Source organism: Pseudophryne corroboree, chromosome 2, assembly GCF_028390025.1.
Source record: "Pseudophryne corroboree isolate aPseCor3 chromosome 2, aPseCor3.hap2, whole genome shotgun sequence".
NCBI classification, from domain to species: domain Eukaryota; kingdom Metazoa; phylum Chordata; class Amphibia; order Anura; family Myobatrachidae; genus Pseudophryne; species Pseudophryne corroboree.
Window position 1 is genome coordinate 129751135 of NC_086445.1, and position 21064 is coordinate 129772198.

General features: G+C 46.6%; 1 protein-coding gene across 1 annotated transcript in view; it reads right to left on the reverse strand.

Annotated features, from left to right (window-relative positions):
• Positions 1-1890: 1890 nt before the first annotated feature.
• The window catches only part of MTIF3 (mitochondrial translational initiation factor 3), a 55129-nt gene continuing 35955 nt past the window's right edge, over positions 1891-21064 (reverse strand). The window contains exon 5 of the transcript XR_010204123.1: positions 1891-2410. The gene's annotated coding sequence lies outside the window, so the exon portion shown is untranslated. The remainder of the gene's footprint in view (positions 2411-21064) is intronic.

Sequence of the window (21064 nt, forward strand, 5' to 3'; positions counted from 1 at the left end):
ACCACCCCAAACATCCCACAGCCCCCAATTGAGCCCAACACCACCCCAGCCACAAATGGGCCCAGAGTTTTGGTCCGGTTGGGCCACACAACAGGCACAACACTATGCCTGTCTGAACACCCACAGCCAATACCTTGCCAGTCTGCCCCATCATCTGCCTAGACTCAGTCGGAACTCAGGCAGACTGATTGTTCAAGTTGGCAGAGTAGCAAATTCTATGGAGCAGATGAGGGCAGACAACAGCCAAATGCACGCACATTTACAAAGAATAATGGATGACCAACAGCGGCATCAACAAGCCCTCATACAAATTATACAACATAACCAAGTAATAAACGAAAGCCTCTCCCGAATCATTGCCAACAACACTACCGCAACTACACAACTGCTACAAGCTACAAGAATCTACAAGCTACAAGAATCAGGGCTAGAAAGCACAATATGCACTTGGGTCAAAAACTGGTTAGATAATAGGGAGCAGCGCGTTGTGGTTAATGGATCTTTTTCAACTTGGACTGAAGTGAAAAGTGGTGTGCCGCAAGGCTCAGTATTAGGACCGCTATTGTTCAATATTTTCATTAACGACCTAACAGAAGGTCTAGAGAGCATGGTGCCAATTTTTGCAGATGATACAAAATTGTGTAAGGCTATAAATACAGAGTAGGATGCAGAGTCTCTTCAGAACTACTTAGTTAAATTAGAAGCATGGGCAGCCAAATGGAGAATGCGCTTCAACACAGAAAAGTGTAAGGTAATGCACTGTGGTAACAAGAACAAAAATTACACCTACCTACTAAATGGGGTAAAATTAGGGGATTCTGTACTGGAAAAGGACTTAGGTGTCCTCAAAGATAGCAAACTAAGCAGTAGTACCCAAAGTAGGACTGCATAAAACGGGGTATTGATGCTAGGGACGAGAGTATTATACTCCCGTTATATAAATCACTAGTGAGGCCACACCTTGAATACTGTGTACAATTCTGGGCACCGTACTACAAAAAGGATATCCTGGAGCTAGAAAAGGTTCAGAGGAGGGCGACCAAACTAATTAAGGGCATGGAGACGATGAAATACAAGGAAAGGCTTGAAAGACTAGGCATGTTTACATTGGAAAAGCAGAGACTAAGAGGGGATATGATCAACATCTACAAATATATAAGGGGACAATACACAGAGCTTGCGCGGGACCTGTTTTTGGTTAGATCAACACAGAGGACTCGTGGACACTCGCTCAGGTTAGAGGAGAGGAGATTCCGCACAATACGGCGTAAAGGCTTTTTCACGGTAAGGACAATACGTGTTTGGAATTCCCTGCCTGAGGGAGTTGTAATGGCGGAATCTGTCAACACCTTTAAGAATGGGTTAGATAAATTCCTAATGGATAAGGATATCCAGGGGTATGGTGCATAGTCATGCATTATAGTTACTATAAATAGGGATAAAATGCAACGGCTGACATCAGCATCAGTCAGAAATTTTAGTCAAATCATCATGCATAGGAGACCACAAATAGGTTGAACTCGATGGACAATTGTCTTTTTTCAACCTCAGATACTATGTTACTATGTAACTCACAGCAAGCCTCAACAACCTGAGCCAAAGCATAAATGTGTTGGCATCCCACCAACTAAGCTCAAGCTCAGGAACAACCACACCTAGCCAGACCCCAGTTACCTCCCCAGTTAGACGATCCAGCAAAACCAGGACCAATGAACCATCCCAATCCTCTGCACCCAGCAAACAAAAAACAAAGAAATGATCAAGGCTGCAGCAACAACTACAGTATGTTCTTAGAAAATTACTAATTATCTAATTGATTAACTCAAAATGCCTGAGTTTAAGGTAATACATTAATCATACGCAATATGTATAATGTTTCATTTATTAATGACTGACAGTGTAAGTTTCACATTTTATTGCCTAACTGTAAACAACATGAGAAATAACAAACAATAACGCATCACAAACAGAATTCAGACCTATCAAACATTTTAGAATTGGTGTTAGCCAAGGTTAATTATGAATAAATAAGACTTACCGGTAAAATAATGCAAAATCACTTCTTGCCTTACCTGCCTCCCTACATCTGTACTCACACTGTCGCCAGATGTTTCTAACTCACCTATTTGCTGACTGTGTTCTTCATCACCAACATGTGGCAGATGTTGGCGCAAACACATGTTATGAAGAAAACAGCAGCAGAACACAATCCTAGTCACCTTTGAGGGACTATACAACAAAAGCCCTGCAGACTTATCCAGACACCGAAACCTAGATTTCAGCACCCCAAAACATCTTTCTATCACATTCCGCGTGGACTTATGTGCATTATTATAATTGTGTTCAGCAGGAGAATCAGGTTGGGACAATGGAGTAAGGAGCCAAGAGTAGCAGCCATAACCACCATCACCTGAAAGACAGATATAGGCAACATTAGGACATGTGGTTTAGGGAAATAAAAAAAACATAATGACGAGGTTGAAGTTACCACACATACACACAACAAACTTGGAACATACCCAGCAGCCAGCCATCAGGCATTTGTCCGGCATCAAACTTATCAAAGAGGAATGACTGACTGAGGATGAAGGAGTCATGGCAGCCGCCAGGGTAACCCGCAACAACACTCATAATTTTTAGATTTGCATCACAAACCACCTGGACATTAGTGGATTGGCCCAGATGTCTATTGGTATAAATATATTGCCTGCCCCTAGGTGGTCTCAGCTCAACGTGTGTGCAATCTATGGCACCCAGCACATTGGGCATGCCAGCAAGCTCATAGAAAGCTACCCTGACTGCATGCCACTGCGACTCCTGGGTAGGGAAGCAGATAGAGGCATCTATGTGGGGATCCAAGGCATCCAAAACCTGAGTGGACATTACAAAATATAAGGCGAGTGTCATGACCTGTAGTAAATACTATACTGTGTTATATTACATAACAGAAGCACCACTTAGACATAGACGTGTATGTATGTTTTAACTCACCTGATTTAAATATTTTGAAAAGGTGGGCTGGGAGATACCAATTACATCGCCAGTCACAGCCTGGAAGCTACCAGTAGCCATAAAGTCAACACAGCCAGGAGTTTGTGCATGCCTGAGACAGAGCGAGAGCATGCTGTCTCAGGGTCTAGGTCCAGTTTGACAAGGTCATACAGACGAAAAAAATATCTCTATTTAGCCGGAACATCTGTATAACCTGATCATCGACCAATGCGTTCAAGTTTAAACGCCCCCTAAAAAACGAGGCCTGCGCAGCCTCCGCGGCACCTGTACAACCTGCTGACCATGTTCAGTTTCCTGGCCCTGGTTTATTGTAGCCTCATGGAGCAGTCTCAGGTATCCCCCAGCAAACAAGAAATCAGTACTACATACGTCAGCAGCCATTTCAGAGTGAGAGATTAGAAAAATGTGCTTGGGTCCCTTTTAAAGGTCAAAAAATTCAGGTGTGATTAATGTAGAATTGGAAACACATGTAAACACGCTTCTCAAAAGCAGGTCTATATTTTTACCGCATTTTTTACGAATTGCTTTTTTTCTCGGCCGCAAATGCATTTTCACGGTAGAGATTTCAAATACGAATGCATAGTAAATGACCGAGTTCTATACCTAAACAGCCGTGTTTGACCGATGGTGTATTCATTCGTATTTTTAAAACACAGCCGTAAAAAAAATACGAATGCCCTCATCACTGCCGAGATTTGAGTTTAGTAAATTCCCTGGATGACATTTTGAACAAAAAACACCAAATCGGTCAAAATCGGGAACTTAGTAAATATACCCCTGTGTCTCCCTGAAGGGCTCTTTGTGGGTTACTTGTGCTTAAAGTGTGTGTGTGTGTGTGTGTGTGTGTGTGTGTGTGTGTGTGTGTGTGTGTGTGTGTGTTGTCTCATTTACATTATGTCAGGCAAAGACTGTTTCTTGTACAGCGGAGTGTTCCTCTTCACCAGGGGGCTCACTACTGGGTACTCAGGGTTCACAGAATAGCAGGGCTGAACCGGAGTGGGTTAATTCTCTTAAAGGAATGATCTCCACTCTTTCTACAAAATTGTCCCGCAATGAGAAAGAGACGCAATACTTAAAACAGACTGTGTATGAGTTTATGAACAGAGACTCAGTCCCCAAAAAAGCGATCTCTGGCCTATATCCTGCAGTCTGACTCTGACGCTGACAGAGGAGTGTGAGGAATCTTATTTCAATGTAAAAAAGAAGTCCTGCGTCAAAGGAATTGAATACCCTGTTTGAAGAACCATGGGTTAATCCTGATAAGAAATTTCAGATCCCTAAAAGATTGCTCTCATCATTTCCTTTTCCTCCGGATGATAGGAAAAAATGGGAAGATCCACCGATAGTGGACACATCAGTCTCTAGGCGCGTAAAATTGTATTGCCTGTTCCTAGTGCAGCCTCCCTGAAAGACACAGCTGATCATAAAATTGAGACTACACAAATCATTGTACACTGTTGCTGGGATGGCCCAAAGACCCACTATTGCATGTGTGTGGATCACAAAAGCCATTGATTCCTTGTCTAGGGGGGATGATGTTTTACTCCTGCAGCATATACAGGACTCTGCAAACTTTATGGTGGAAACCATAAAAGAAATAGGCTTGCTTAATGCACGCACCACCGCTATGGCAGTGTCGGCACGCAGGGGCTTGTGGCTACGCTAGTGGACTACTGACGCAGACTCCAGCAAAGGCGTGGAAGGCCTACCATTCACAGTAGAGGCCTTATTTGAAGATGAACTAGACAAATGGATCTCCACAGCTACTGCAGGTAAGTCTACGTATCTTCCTTCCGCAGCCACCCCAACCAAGAAGACTTATTCAGCTTCTAAGTTGCAGTACTTTTGGACGGCCAAGTTCAAGGGCAAATCCAGAGGTGTTTCTACATCCTCCAGCGGCGCAAGAGGTAAACTACGCACACCAGCAACTGCCAGTGCTCAGGAACAGAGCTCAGGCTCTGCTTCCTCAAAGCCTTCAGCATGACGGTGGACCGCAATGCCTGGAAGGCTGTCAGGTGGGAATCCAACTACAATTCTTCAGTCAGTTCTGGTCCAGTTCGTGCCAGGATTCCTGGGTCATAAATCTCATTTCCGAGGGCTACAGACTGGAGTTCAAAGAGCTCCCACCTCACAGATTCTTCAAATAAGGCTTACCAGTTTCACAAGAGGCAAGTATAACTTTACAGCATGCCATCCAAAAGCTGGAACATAGTCAATTCATTGTTCCAGTTCCACCTCATCTGCAAAATAAGGGGTACTATTCCAACTTGTTTGTAGTACCGAAACCAGACGGTTCGGTAAGACCAATTTTCAACCTCAAGTTGTTGAACCTGTACTTACGAGTGTTCAAATTCAAGATGGAGTCTCAGAGCGGTGATCTCAGGTCTGGAGGAAGGAGAATTCCTAGTGTCCCTGGATATCAAGGATGCGTACCTTCACATTCCGATCTGGCCGCCTCATCAGGCTTATCTACGGTTTGCACTGCAGGACTGTTACTACCAGTTCCAGGCCCTGCCATTTGGTCTCTCCACGATACCAATGGCAGAGATGATGTTTCTACTCCGCAAACAGGGAGTGAATATAATTCCGTGCCTGGACCATCTCCTGATAAAAGTACCGTCCAGGGAAAGGTTGCTGGACAGCTTTGATCTCTCAACCAAACTCCTCCAGGATTACAGGTGGAGTCTGAACCTTCCGAAATCTCACCTAGAGCCAACACGGAGGTTCCCATTCCTGGGAATGATACTGGATGGCCTCTTACAAGGCACTTCAATACGGAAGGTTTCACGCAAGACCCTTCCAGCTCGATCTGTTGGACAAATGGTACGGATCGCATCTTCACATGCACCAGAGGATCCGTCTGTCGCCAAAAGCCAGGATCTCCCTTCTGTGGTGGCTACAGACTTCTCACCTCGTCGAGGGTCGGAGGTTCGGCATTCAGAACTGGATTCTGTTAACCACAGATGCAAGCCTCAGGGGTTGGGAAGCAGTCACTCAGGGGGTGCAGTTTCAAGGCAGATAGTCAAGTCAGGAAGTCATCCTTCCAATCAACATTCTGGAACTCAGATCCTTATACAATGCCCTTCTGCAGGCCTCACATCTTCATCAAGATCGGGCCATTCAGGTTCAGTCGGACAATGTGACGGCAGTAACGTACATAAACAGACAGGGCGGAATGAAAAGCAGAGCAGCAATGTCAGAGGTGTCAAGAATTCTCCTCTGGGCAGAAAGAAATGCTGTGGCATTGCCAGCGGTCTTTATTCTGGGAGTAGATAACTGGGAAGCAGACTTCCTCAGCAGACACGACCTGCACCCGGGGAAGTGGGGCCTTCACTCGGAAGTATTCAGGTGCTTGACACGTCGATGGGGATATCCACTGATCGACATGATGGCCTCTCGTCTCAACAAGAAGCTCAGGCAGTATTGTTCCAGGTCGAGAGACCCACAAGCAGTGGCGGTAGATGCTTTGACGACTCCATGTGTCTATCAGATGGTGTACGTGTTTCCTCCACTTCCTCTGATCCTAAGAATTCTTAAGTGAATAAAAAGTGAAAAGGTTCAAGCAATACTGACTGCCCCGAACTGGCCAAGAAGGGCTTGGTACACGGACCTTCTGGAGATGCCTAACAAGGTTATCCCGACTATGATCCAAGCCAGGAAGGGGGTAACGTCTAAGCATTACCATCGTATTTGGAAGAAATACGTCTCTTGGTGTGAGAGCAGAAATTATTCTGCGGTTGAATTTCATCTGGGACGTTTCCTGCTTTTTCTGCAGTCAGGTGTGGATGTGGGCCCGTGTCTGGGCTCCATAAAAGTCCAGATTTCGGCCTTGTCCATTTTCTTTCAAAAACAATTAGCTTCTCTCCCTGAGTGTCACGCTCGGCGTAAGTTGGGGTTCCGACAACCGAGTTTTGGCTGAAGGGACAGCTACCTGTGAGGAGAGTAAACGAGGTGGATGAATGTAATTCCTCCTCATGGGGTGGAAGCCAAACTAAGTGTTAACGTTGGCCGGAGTGCGTAAAGAAAAGGAGGACTTCGTAGAAAGATAACTGTAGTTTTAATGAATAATAAGGCTGTACACGAATATTGGAGAAATAGAAGAAACTGAAAGAATTAGAGTCTATGGTTAAATGAGTTGAAGAGTGAAGCTGAAGAACTCCAGTAAAGAAGAACTGAAGACTGTGTTTTATGATTAAAAGACAAGGCTGAAGTACTTGGACTTTGAAGAAATGAAGACGTGGTTTGTGATTGAAAGAGGAGGCTGAAGAACTTGGACTTTGAAGAAATGAAGACTGTGGTTTGTGATTGAAAGAGGAGGCTGGAGCTCCTCTACGACCTGGGACCCCGTGAGCACTTCCACGAAGTGGCAACGGACTTAAACAGCAGGACTGCAGCAGCGTTTAGGTAACAGATAGATGAGAGCAACCAGGACCAGGGAACCAGAAGTAACCTGAGAGCACAGAGCTGGAGAACCTTTCACAAGGAGGTAACTTGAAGCACTGGCACTCCACCTCTGAGCCAGCCCCCTTTTGTAAAGGGAGAACATGCAGGATTGACTGGACACAGATTGGGAACTTCATTGGTAATACTCTGGTCTCCAACATGGCTGCCCCCAGCACAGGAGACATACTTAGCTGTTAGCACACAGCTTTAGCCAGCTTCTGTCTCTGACACACTATACTGTGTCACCACTAGAGAACCTTACTGCAGCGATCCCCGCCGCAGCACCTGGCTCTCCAGACCCTCTGCTCCCAGGCCTTGGCAACCGCACATCCATCCAGGAGGACCCACCGCCAGCAGCTCCCTGCTGCCGCAGCCGCGCCAACCATGGGGACGGTAACCCGCGGGAGCACCCGCCGGAGGTAAGGCTCCGGAGCCTGACACTGAGGTCCAGACGTTTTTGAAAGGTGTTCTGCACATCCAACCTCCCTTTGTGCCTCCCACGGCACCTTGGGATCTCAATTTGGTGCTGCAGTTCCTCTAATCGGACTGGTTTGAACAGTTACAAGAGGTGGACGTAAAATATCTTACGTGGAAGACCGTCACACTGTTGGCCTTGGCTTCAGCAAGACATGTGTCGGAACTGGGGGCTTTGTCTCACAAAAGTCCCTACTTAATTTTCCATGAGGACAGAGCTGTACTCAGAACTCGGCAGCAATTTCTTCCTAAAGTGGTGTCTGCATTTTACATCAACCAACCTATTGTGGTTCTGGTTGTCACCGACACCTCTGCTACTTCAAAGTCTTTGGATGTTGTGAGGGCTTTGAAGGTGTATATCAAGCGAACAGCTCGTCACAGAAAATCGGACTCGCTGTTTGTTCTTTATGATCCCAATAAAATTGGGTGTCCTGCGTCAAAGCAGTCCATTGCACGCTGGATCAGGCTTACTATCCAGCATGCTTATTCCACGGCAGGTTTCCATGTCCAATATCTGTACTGGCCCACTCTACTAGGTCGGTGGGTTCTTCCTGGGCGGCTTCCTGGGGTGTCTCGGCTTTACAGCTCTGCCGAGCAGCTACTTGGTCAGGTTCGAACACGTTTGCTAAGTTCTACAAGTTCGATACTTTGGCCTTTGAGGACCTTTAGTTTGGTCAATCAGTTCTGCAGGAACCTCAGCACTCTCCCACCCGGTTTGGGAGCTTTGGTACATCCCCCTGGTACTAAATGGACCCCAGTATCCTCTAGGGAAGAGTCAGCACACAACAGAGTTTTACATGTGCCAGATGCTCCTGCGGACCGCTCTATACCCACAGTACTAGGATTCCCTAGTAATCTTTTTCTCATAGTCCGTAGGGGATACTGGGCCCAGTGCTTCGTTCTTCCTGCACTGTTACTTGGCTAAGTAATGTTGTTTGGTTCAGCTGTTGCTGTTCCTGTTTCAAGTTTGGTTAGCATGGCTTTCCTCTTATTTTATGTGTGCTGGTTCGGATTCTCACCACAATCCTTATCTATCCTTCTCTCAAAGTATGTCCGTCTGCTCAGGCACAGTTTCTTAGACTGAGTCTGGTAGGAGTGGCATAGAGGGAGGAGCCAGCCCACACTATCAAATTCTTAAAGTGCCCATGGCTCCTAGTGGACCCGTCTATACCCCATGGTACTAAATGGACCCCAGTATCCTCTATGGACTACGAGAAAAGGATTTATCAGTAGGTAATTAAAATTCTTTTTTCTGTAACATCATTGACTGCACCTGTTAACAAGCAAAAGTCTGGGGCACAGTGTCTTCTCAATGGTGTGTAGCCAGCAGCTTGTTATTGGTTGGTGCTGGGCAGGCAGTCGGGATCATAGCTGGCTGAAAAACACAACACCAACAGCTCGCTTCTATAGCTTGCACGGTGCACCACATGCTAGTCGCAGCACTGGATGGCAAAGAAGAGAGTTTAAGACAGTAGCCAGCTGCAAGCAGACAGGTGGGTCAGAGACACTGCCCGGGAGCCGTCTGCTGTCTCACTGGAGCAGCACAGCTGGTTAAAAAAAAAAACCTGCTCCTCTGTAACCCCTCAAATCCTGCACCCGGGGCACATGCCCCCTTAGGCCCCCCCCTAGTTGTAGCCTTGCCCAGGCAGTAAAGCACTGGGCACCAAGGAAAAGTGTCATTAATTCTATACTTATGGCTCCATAAAATCGAGAGTTTATTTACTAATCCTATGTTTTGTAATTGTCAGCTTTGCGATTTTACATTTTGGCTTAAATATGCTGGGAATTAAATAAGCCCCAAAACATCCAATGAAAACATCAAGTGTTGTAGAAACTTAAAGGGTTAACTAGAAATGAACCATAACTAAAGGTTTTATACTGTTCATTATGTAGAGAATACAGGGGGTCATTCAGGTGCGGTCAGATTTGCTATACCCGCTGCTTCCTTGAAACGTGTCGACCATTGTCCCCTCAACCTTTTGTCCATGTCGACCATCTGGGGTTGACCTAAAGACTGTAGACCTACTTAATCTAGATACCACACCTTCCTGTAGTGTAATTCTCTATGCGGGTTATGTGTATGTTCCTGGATATGCACCTGCTGCTTTACTTTGTATATGCCTGCCCGTATATGAACACTGCGCTTACATTTGGCAGAATAAAACACACAATGCTTCATTCCTTTAAACATTAAAATAAAAACATTTGGTTGGAAATAAAAGTCAGTTATTTAATTACGGTTGTGGTTTTGTTTAAAGGTAATGGGTCATTGCCTCTTTGCCATTTGCCGATGGTACGCATTCTTGTCTGCATGCTACTAGGTGGAACTATACATGCCACAAAGCCCTGGTCACTGAATTTATTTGCTGGACAAGCCCTGGTACATCATATACCATAGGGAAAAGTATGGTATATGGAATAAAGACAGCATGCTGAATAAGCAAAATAAACAGAATACAACGTGGAAGATACTGGCGCCCTATACATATGATGCACCAGAGAGAAAATAAAAATTTTAAACCTACCGGTAAATCTTTTTCTCCTAGTCCGTAGAGGATGCTGGGGACTCCGTAAGGACCATGGGGGTATAGACGGGCTCCGCAGGAGATATGGGCACTATAAAGAACTTTAGAATGGGTGTGCACTGGCTCCTCCCTCTATGCCCCTCCTCCAGACCTCAGTTAGAGAAACTGTGCCCAGAGGAGATGGACAATACGAGGAAAGGATTTTGTTAATCTAAGGGCAAAATTCATACCAGCCCACACCATCCACACCGTATAACCTGGAATATACGCAACCAGTTAACAGTATGAACAAAAAACAGTATCAGCTAAAGACTGATCTCAACTGTAACATAACCCTTATGGAAGCAACAACTATATACAAGCCTTGCAGATTTTGTCCTCACTGGGACGGGCGCCCAGCATCCTCTACGGACTAGGAGAAAAAGATTTACAGGTAGGTTTAAAATCTTATTTTCTCTTACGTCCTAGAGGATGCTGGGGACTCCGTAAGGACCATGGGGTTTATACCAAAGCTCCAGACCGGGCGGGAGAGTGCGGACGACTCTGCAGCACCAACTGAGCAAACGCAAGGTCCTCATCAGCCAGGGTATCAAACTTATAGAACTTGGCAAAATTGTTTGAACCTGACCAGGAAGCTGCTCGGCAAAGCTGTAAAGCCGAGACGCCTCGGGCAGCCGCCCAAGAAGAGGCCACCTTCCTAGTGGAATGGGACTTTACTGAATTTGTTAACGGCAAACCCGCCGTAGAATAAGCCTGCTGAATCGTGTTACAGATCCAGCAAGCAATAGTCTGCTTCGAAGCAGGTGCGCCAACGTTGTTGGCTGCATACAGGACAAACAGTGCTTCTGTTTTCCTAACCCGAGCCGTCCTGGCTACATTGATTTTTAAGGCCCTGACTACATCCAGGGACATGGAATCCTCGAAGTCACCCGTAGCCACAGGCACCACAATAGGTTGGTTCATATGAAACGAAGAAACCACCTTAGGCAAAAATTGAGGACGAGTCCTCAACTCTGCTCTATCCACATGGAAGGTCAAATAGGGGCTCTTGTGAGACAAGGCCGCCAATTCGGACACCCGCCTTGCAGATGCCAAGGCCAACAACATGACCACCTTCCAAGTGAGAAATTTCAATTCAACCGTTTGAAGAGGTTCAAACCAGTGAGACTTCAGGAACCGCAACACCACGTTAAGGTCCCAAGGTGCCACTGGGGGCACAAAAGGAGGCTGGATGTGCAGCACTCCCTTTACAAAAGTCTGGACTTCTGGGAGAGAAGCCAATTCCTTCTGAAAGAAAATAGACAGGGCCGAAATCTGTACCTTAATGGAGCCTAATTTTAGGCCCATATCCACTCCTGTCTATAGAAAGTGGAGAAAATGGTCCAGATGGAAATCTTCCGTAGGAGCATTTGGCGTCACACCAAGAAACATATTTCCTCCAGATATGGTGATAATGTTTTGCCGTCACCTCCTCCCTAGCCTTTATCAGAGTAGGGATGACTTCCTCCGGGATACCTTTCCCAGCTAGGATTCGGTGTTCAACCGCCATGCCGTCAAACGTAACCGCAGTAAGTCTTGGAACACGCAGGGCCCCTGTTGTAACAGGTCCTCCCTGAGAGGAAGAGGCTATGGATCTTCTGTGAGCATCTCCTGAAGATCTGAATACCAGGCCCTTCGAGGCCAATCTGGAACAATGAGGATCGTTTTCACTCTTTTTTGTCTTATGATTCTCAATATTTTGAGATGAGAGGAAGAGGGGGGAACACATAGACCGACTGAAACACCCAAGGTGTCACCATGGCATCTACCGCTACTGCCTGAGGGTCCCTTGACCTGGCACAATACCTCCGAAGCTTCTTGTTGAGGCGTGACGCCATCATGTCTATGTGAGGAATTCCCCAAAGACTTGTTATCTCTGTAAAAACGTCTTGATGAAGTCCCCACTCTCCTGGATGGAGATCGTGTCTGCTGAGGAAGTCTGCTTCCCAGTTGTCCACTCCCGAAATGAAGACCGCTGACAGAGCGCTTACGTGATTTTCCGCCCAGCGAAGAATCCTGGTGGCTTCCGCCATTGTCACTCTGCTCCTTGTCCCGCCTTGGCGGTTCACATGAGCCACGGTAGGTCGCGAAGAAGATTCTCCGCTTGTCGCAGGCCGTTGTATATGGGCCTCAATTCCAGTACGTTGATGTGTAGACAAGCCTCCTGGCTTGACCATAGCCCCTGAAAATGTCTTCCTTGTGTGACTGCTCCCCATCCTTGGAGGCTCGCGTCCGTGGTCACCAGAACCCAGTCTTGAATGCCAAACCTGCAACCTTCTAGAAGGTGAGCACTTTGCAGCCACCACAGGAGAGACACCCTGGCTTGGGGGACAGGCTTATCTTCTGATGTATTAGTAGATGGGACCCTGACCACTTTGTCCAGGAGGTCCCACTGAAACGTCCTTGCATGAAACCTGCCGAAGGGGATGGCCTCATAGGCTGCCACCATTTTCCCCAGAATTTGAGTGCATTGATGAACAGACACTCTTTTTGTTTTTAGCAAGTCTCTGACCATGTTCTGGAGATCCTGGGCTTTTTCCATCGGGAGAAAAACCCTCTTCTGTTCCGTGTCCAGAATCATGCCTAGGAATGATAGTCGAGTCGTTGGAATCAATTGTGACTTTGGCAGATTGAGAATCCAACCGTGTTGTTGTAGCACTCTCAGGGAGAGCGACACGCTCTTCTGCAATTGATCTCTCGATCTTGCTTTTATCAGGAGATTGTCCAAGTATGGGATAATTGTGACTCCCTGCCTGCGCAGGAACACCCTCATCTCCGCCATCACCTTGGTGAAAATCCTCGGGGCCGTGGAAAGCCCAAACGGCAACGTCTGAAACTGGTAATGACAGTCCCGTACAGTGAATCTCAGGTACGCCTGATGAGGAGGATATATGGGGACATGAAGGTATGCATCCTTTATGTCGAGTGACACCATAAAATCCCCCCCTTCCAGACTGGAGATCACAGCCAGGAGCGATTCCATCTTGAATTTGAACTTTTTCAAAGTACAGGTTTAGGGATTTTAGATTTAAAATGGGTCTGACCGAACCATCCGGTTTCGGGACCACAAACAGGGTCGAATAGAACCCTTACCCCTGTTGGACTAGGGGAACCTTGACAATCACTTGCTGTTGACACAGCTTTTGAATTGCAGCTAAAACTACTTCCCTCTCCGGGGAAGAAGCTGGCAAGGCCGACTTGAAAAATCGGCGAGGGGGCACCTCTTCGAATTCCAGTTTGTAGCCTTGGGATACAATATCCATCGCCCAAGGATCCACGTCTGATAGAACCCAGACCTGGCTGAAGAGTCGAAGACGTGCCCCCACCGATGCGGACTCCCTCAGTGGAGCCCCAGCGTCATACGGTGGATTTAGTAGAAGCCAGGGAGGACTTCTGCTCCTGGGAACTAGCCGGAGCAGGTGCTCTTTCCTCTACCCTTACCTCTGGCGAGGAAAGATGAGCCCCGACCTCTTCTGGACTTATGCGACCGAAAAGACTGCATCCGATATTGTGGAGTTTTCTTTTGCTGTGGGGGAACAAAAGGCAAAAAAGGCAGATTTACCCGCGGTAGCTGTGGCAACCAGGTCCGCGAGACCTTCCCCAAATAAAACTTCACCTTTGTATGGCAAAACCTCCATATGCTTCTTTGAGTCGGCATCACCCGTCCATTGGCGGGTCCACAGGGCTCGCCTAGCAGAAATCGCCATGGCGTTGGCTCTCGAACCCAGTAGCCCAACGTCTCTTTGAGCGTCCCTCATATACAAGACTGCGTCTTTAATGTGGCCTAAGGTCAATAAAATGGTATCCCTGTCTAGGGTATCAAGGTATCTGTCCAAGCTGCAACTGCACTACACACCATGCCGATGCTATTGCCGGTCTGAGCAAAGCACCTGTATGCGCATACATAGACTTTAAAGTAGTTTCCTGTCTGCGATCAGCAGGATCCTTGAGGGCTGCCGTGTCCGGAGACGGTAGCGCCACCTTCTTGGACAGGCGTGTTAAAGCCTTGTCCACCCTGGGTGAGGATTCCCAACGTACCCTGTCCTGTGCAGGGAAAGGATGCGCCATAAGAATCCTTTTGGGAATCTGCAGCTTTTTATCAGGGGTTTCCGAAGCTTTTTCAAATAACTCGTTAAGCTCATGGGATGGGGGAAAGGTTACCTCAGGTTTCTTTTCCTTATACATGCGCACCCTCGTGTCAGGGACCGAGGGGGTCATCTGTGATATGCAAAACATCTTTTATTGCAATAATCATATAATTAATACTTTTGGCCACCCTTGGGTGTAACCTCGCATCATCATAGTCGACACTGGAGTCAGAATCTGTGTCGGTATCAATGTCTGCTATTTGGGATAGGGGACGTTTTTGAGACCCAGAAGGGCCCTGTGACCCAGTCGAAGCGGTGGATTGACTCCCAGCTTTTTCTCTAGACTCTTTGTCCAATCTCCTATGTAATAAGGTCACATTTGCATTTAAAACATTCCACATGTCCATCCAATCATGAGTCGGCGTTGCCGACGGAGACACCACAATCATCTGCTCCACCTCCTCCTTAGCTGAGCCTTCCGCATCAGACATGCCGACACACTCGTACTGACACCCCCACACACACAGGGATATAGTTATAAGGAGACAGTTCCCCAATAAGGCCCTTTGGAGAGACAAAGAGAGAGAGTATGCCAGCACACACCCAGCGCCAACTGACACTGGAAAATAATCTCCCAGATAATAGCGCTTTTATCTTAATCACTGTGTTAATACACTCACTGCGCCTTACAAGTGCCCCCCCTCCTCTTTTCAGCCCTGTGTCACCGTGTTCAGCAGGGGAGAGACCGGGGAGCCAGCTTCTCTGCAGATCTCTGTGGAGAAAATGGCGCTGGTTAGTGCTGAGGGACCAAGCTCCGCCCCCTCCAGTGGCGGGCTTTGGTCCCACTCAAAATATCACAAAACTGACGGGGGATTTATAGAATTACTGACTCCGCAGTGTCTAACCTTATAATGCCAGAATTAGAGGTGTTTATTGCTGCCCAGGGTGCCCCCCTGCGCCCTGCACCCATCAGTGCCCGCTAGTGTGTGTAATGTGTGGGAGCAATGGTGCACAGCTTTACCGCTGCGCGCTTACCTCAGTGAAGATCTGAAGTCTTCTGCCACCTTGAAGTCTTCGTTTCTTCTTATACTCACCCGGCTTCTATCTTCCGGCTCTGCGAGGAGGACGGCGGCGTGGCTCTGGGACGAACAGCGGGGGGAGACCTGCGTTCCAACTCCCTCTGGATCTAATGGTGTCCAGTAGCCTAAGAAGCAGAGCCTATCACTTAAGTAGGTCTGCTTCTCTCTCCTCAGTCCCACGATGCAGGGAACCTGTTGCCAGCAGTGTTCCCTGAAAATAAAAAACCTAACAAAATTCTTTATCACAGAAACTCAGGAGAGCTCCCCTGTAATGCATCCAATCTCCTCTGGGCACAGGATCTAACGGAGGTCTGGAGGAGGGGCATAGAGGGAGGAGACAGTGCACACCCATTCTAAAGTTCTTTATAGTGCCCATATCTCCTGCGGAGCCCGTCTATACCCCCATGGTCCTTACGGAGTCCCCAGCATCCTCTAGGACGTAAGAGAAAGTAATTTAACAGCCGCCACATTCCCATAGTTTAAATAATTTAGAACTATGGTTTAGGCAAAATAAACATATACTTTATTGACACTCACAGGATATGAACAAATTTCACATAGACATATAAAAACATACATAAATAGATAAAGTGCCTTGTGCTAATGGTAGATTTTCTCACCAGAAAGGCACACTGATGTTAGGTCCTGATCGTCACAGCTTGTCATCCATCCAACATGTTTCGGTCCAATGACCTTTCTCAAGGAGTGGATCACGATCAGGACCTAACATCAGTGTGCCTTTCTGGTGAGAAAATCTACCATTAGCACAAGGCACTTTATCTATTTATGTATGTTTTTATATGTCTATGTGAAATTTGTTCATATCCTGTGAGTGTCAATAAAGTATATGTTTATTTTGCCTAAACCATAGTTCTAAATTATTTAAACTATGGGAATGTGATGGCTGTAAAATCACTTTCACTCTGGTACATCATATGTACACGGCGCCAATATCTTCCACGTTGTATTCTATTTAAATTTGCCAAAGGGACTGTGTTTATCCCTTTCCTGTGGAAAGATAAGACAGCCTGGTGCATTTAATTGCGCAGACAAAAGTGAGGGTATTTTTTCATCATTTGAATAAGCAAAATAAGGCAGAATGTTCACATGTAGGAGCGAGTGACCCAGCAGATAATCGAATGTGCTCACACACAACACTATTCCTTCAACCAGACAGAGTTCAATCGGATTAAATTTAAACCATACATAAGATGCTATTCCTTCGGAACACCGATAAAAACACGATCGAAGGTGAACACACATATTGAAAGAAAAACATAAATAGGGCGGGTATTCAATTAGTGCCGTTTTGTCGACCAGTCAAAAAAAAACTGCACTTTTTGCAAATTTTTAGGTTGAATTTAGATTCAACCTATTCAATGCCCGTGCCTTTTTCGACTGGTCTAAAAATCCACACGGGCGAAAACCATGTGGATTGGCGAATGCACCGCCGATCCACGTTGTCAAATTTGCCAGTTTTTGGGTCCATTTTCACCAATGCTGATTCGACAAAACAAAAAGGCATGTTCAAAAATGGATTTGCCCATGCTATTTAATACACACAGGTCGAATTAGTGCCAATTTCCCAACTGTCAAAAAATTTGGCACTAATTGAATATCTCCCACAAATGAAGGAACGTACAGTATGTATGATTGTATCCATGTGTACCCACCTTAAGAGAGTGATAAAGTGGACAGACATAAACTAGCAACCAATCAGCTACTACCATGTTACAGTCTGTGTTTGAAAAATTAGTTAGGAACTGATTTGTTGGTACTTTATCTCTCTTGACAGCTTGGTACATCTCCCCCTATGTTTGATAACCCTCGTTCAGTCATAATCATTTGGCACCAGGACCTGCAGATCCACAGCCATGTAAAGGATTTACACCAAGGCATATAGTCATATTTTAGCCATTATTTTATTTCATTATAGTCTTTATCCATCTGTTAAGTTGGCCCGCCCTTCTCATTCAGCAGAGGTTCTTCTTTTTAGTCAGACGTCACAGGGAATAATAAGGATGTGTACTAATTTGTGTGGTAGAATGTATGTAAGAGTTTCAAAGGGTGTTGAAACTGGAGCTGTGGCCACATCATGTTCTAGATACATATGCACAAATCACTGCATGTAAGTTCTTAGTTCTCAGCGTTGTTGGGCCCAGGAACACTAACACTTACAAGCCAAGACTGAATTATTATTAATATTGACGTCACTTAGGCTTGTTCGCTTCATGCACTACAGAAATTTTTTCAAAAATACCCACATACTCAGGAGTAACTTTGTATGAAATAGGGGAGTTTTTGTAACTACCAGGTTATCTCTAGTGACAATGTGTAGTTACCAGAAAACACACAGCCCCTTAGTGCACTGCAGATAATACGAGTAGGGGAAGGCAGTTAAAGCGCCCAATATCCCCAACTTGGCACTTACATCCTTGATTGAAAACAAGAAGAAAAAAAAATTCAAGTGCAACATTAAAGTATGAAAACCTAGAATCCAGCCTTTTGCTGTTTTGGAAAGTTGGACTAATGACCAAAAGTATTTTGTGGAGGTTAGAAAATAAAATAGACATTTGGTTTTAGTCCACTTTCTTAAAAAAAAAAATATATGACAGTTTTGGCCTTTTTGAATCGACTGACTTTGTTGTGTAAGGAGGAAAAAGCAAACTAATGGCATTTCTTTAATTCAGAAGGTATAAGATGCGAGCGGGCTGCATTAGTCATCACTGCAATTGATACTGGACGGTGACCAGCTCAAATAGGGCCAAAATGTTCAGCAGTGTAGGGGTTAAATATGACCAACCTTCTCAGGAAGGACTGGACATGGCGGGGAGGGGGGGAGGGGGGGTTGTACCTCCTACTCCTGTTGCAATGATTTGCCATATGCTATTGCAATTATATGCTATGTGCAATAGAACGCCCCCTGCGATCGCATCATTTGCATACGGTTCTGTATAACTGCAGAATCATTGCTTACACCGCTGCACACCGGGTAGCCATGCAGAGCCGGAGTACCTCTGTGATGTGCAGGCTAAGCTGAACTTCTGGGACACACAGGCCTCTATAGTAGCAAGTGCGATCGCAACTGCTAATGTATGACCCCCAGAAAGCACAGCCGGAACGGCCATGATACACCACCAACACTGACTTCCTGTCATTCACTTTGCTCCTTAAATCTCCCTGCGACCACTTCGCGAATCACTCCCGGCACGTGTCCACTGTGGCTCAGATGCATGCGCAGTGCTAAAACATTGATTGATAGGCATACAATCGCTGTTTTGCATCCACACCCGAATGACCTCCAGTGTCTATGTATCAATCAAATATTCCAAACTTTTTCAACGTTTGATCATATGGTGGAGCACCATATCTCCATTCTGTACTGAAGCTCAATGAAGGTTGGCCTGGAGATTTTAATTTTAGCCATGAATAAATTAAGTAAAGAGCCTTATAGGAGACAGTAAGTAGGCTTCAGTGATACAAACAAAAAAAGGAAATTGCACCCTTGGTAAATCAAGTTTAGTACACAATAAAAGGCAGTACACCTGACCACCAGGGATGTTATTACAATGCACCTAGTATGATGAAATAAGAGGTCATTGTAGAATAGTCAAACCCATTCCTCCACAATTCCAAGATGACTTCTAATATCTTTATATTACACGAACAGGAGTGGTTTATACGTGATCCGGTCTGAAGATCGACACTGTCTAGGTCAACAATGTTTAGTTCGACCACTATTGGTCGACAGTCACTAGGTTGACATGGTTTCAAGGTCGACATGGTTTCTAGGTCTCCCGCCGTCACCCCTCTGCTACCCCCCTGCCCCCTCTATCCCTCCCCTCCATCTATCCCACCCTGTCCTCCTTCCATCCGACTTCAGAAAAGGAAGTCCACTCCCTCATCTTATCCTCCCCCCCCACCACCTGCGCCCTGGACCCCCTCCCCTCTTCTCCGCTCCCTCTCCCCCACTGCCTGCTCCCACCTTGCTCACCTCTTTAACCTGTCCCTCTCCACCGGCATCTTCCCCTCACCATTCAAACATGCTCTGGTCTCACCTATTCTCAAAAAACCCAACCTCGACCCCTCATCACCCACTAACTACCGCCCCATCTCTCTTCTCCCTTTCGCCTCCAAATTACTTGAACGACTAGTCTACAGCCGTCTCACAAGCTACCTCTCTGACAACTCCATCCTCGATCCACTACAATCTGGCTTTCGCCCACTCCACTCAACTGAGACTGCCCTGGTGAAAGTCACCAATGACCTGCTTTCGGCCAAATCCAGGGGCCACTTCTCTCTGCTCATCCTTCTGGACCTCTCTGCTGCCTTTGACACCGTAGATCATCCTCTCCTCCTCGGCACACTCCAAAACGCTGGCCTCTCTAGCACTGTCCTTGACTGGTTTTCTTCTTACCTCACTAACCGCTCCTTCTCTGTGTCTGCCTCAAGCACCACCTCACACCCTTCCTGTTGGTGTCCCTCAGGGTTCTGTCCTTGGACCCCTTCTGTTCTCCCTGTATACCTCTTCCCTGGGTGCGCTCATTAACTCATTTGGCCTTCAATACCACCTCTATGCTGATGACACACAACTCTACCTCTCATCTCCTGATCTGTCCCCCTGTCCTCTCTCAGGTTTCCAGCTGCCTCTCTGCAATCTTCTCCTGGATGTCTGAACGCTCTCTAAAGCTCAATATGGACAAAACGGAACTCATCATCTTCCCCCCATCCAGAGCAACACCCCCGACCAATATCTCCATCACTGTTGACAACACCACCATCTCCCCCGTTCCCCAACTCCGCTGCCTGGGCGTCACTCTTGACTCCTCCCTCTCCTTTGCACTCCACATCCAAGCTCTGGCACAATCCTGTCGTTTCCAGCTACGCAACATTGCTCGTATCAGGCCATATCTCTCCCAGAGTGCAACTAAACTCATCATCCACTCACTGGTCATCTCACGACTTGATTACTGCAATGTCCTCCTCACTGGCCTCGCTTGCTCCCATCTTGCTCCCCTCCAATCTGTCCTGAACTCCGCAGCTAGGCTTATCTTCCTCTCCCGCCGCACCACATCTGCCACTCCCCTTCAACAAAATCTACACTGGCTCCCATTCCCCTACAGAATCCTCTTCAAACTCCTCACCCTCACATACAAGGCCATCTCTAATTCCACTGCTCCCTACATCTCCAACCTCCTTTCCCTTCATACTCCCTCCCGCCCCCTACGGTCGACTAATGACCGTCGCCTCTCCACCGCCCTGGTCACTGCTTCCCATGCACGAGTTCAGGATTTTGCACGTGCTGCACCCCTTCAATGGAACGCACTCCCCCGCTCCATTTGACTCTCCCCAACCTTGCAAAGCTTCAAACGGGCTCTAAAAACCCACCTATTCATCAAAGCGT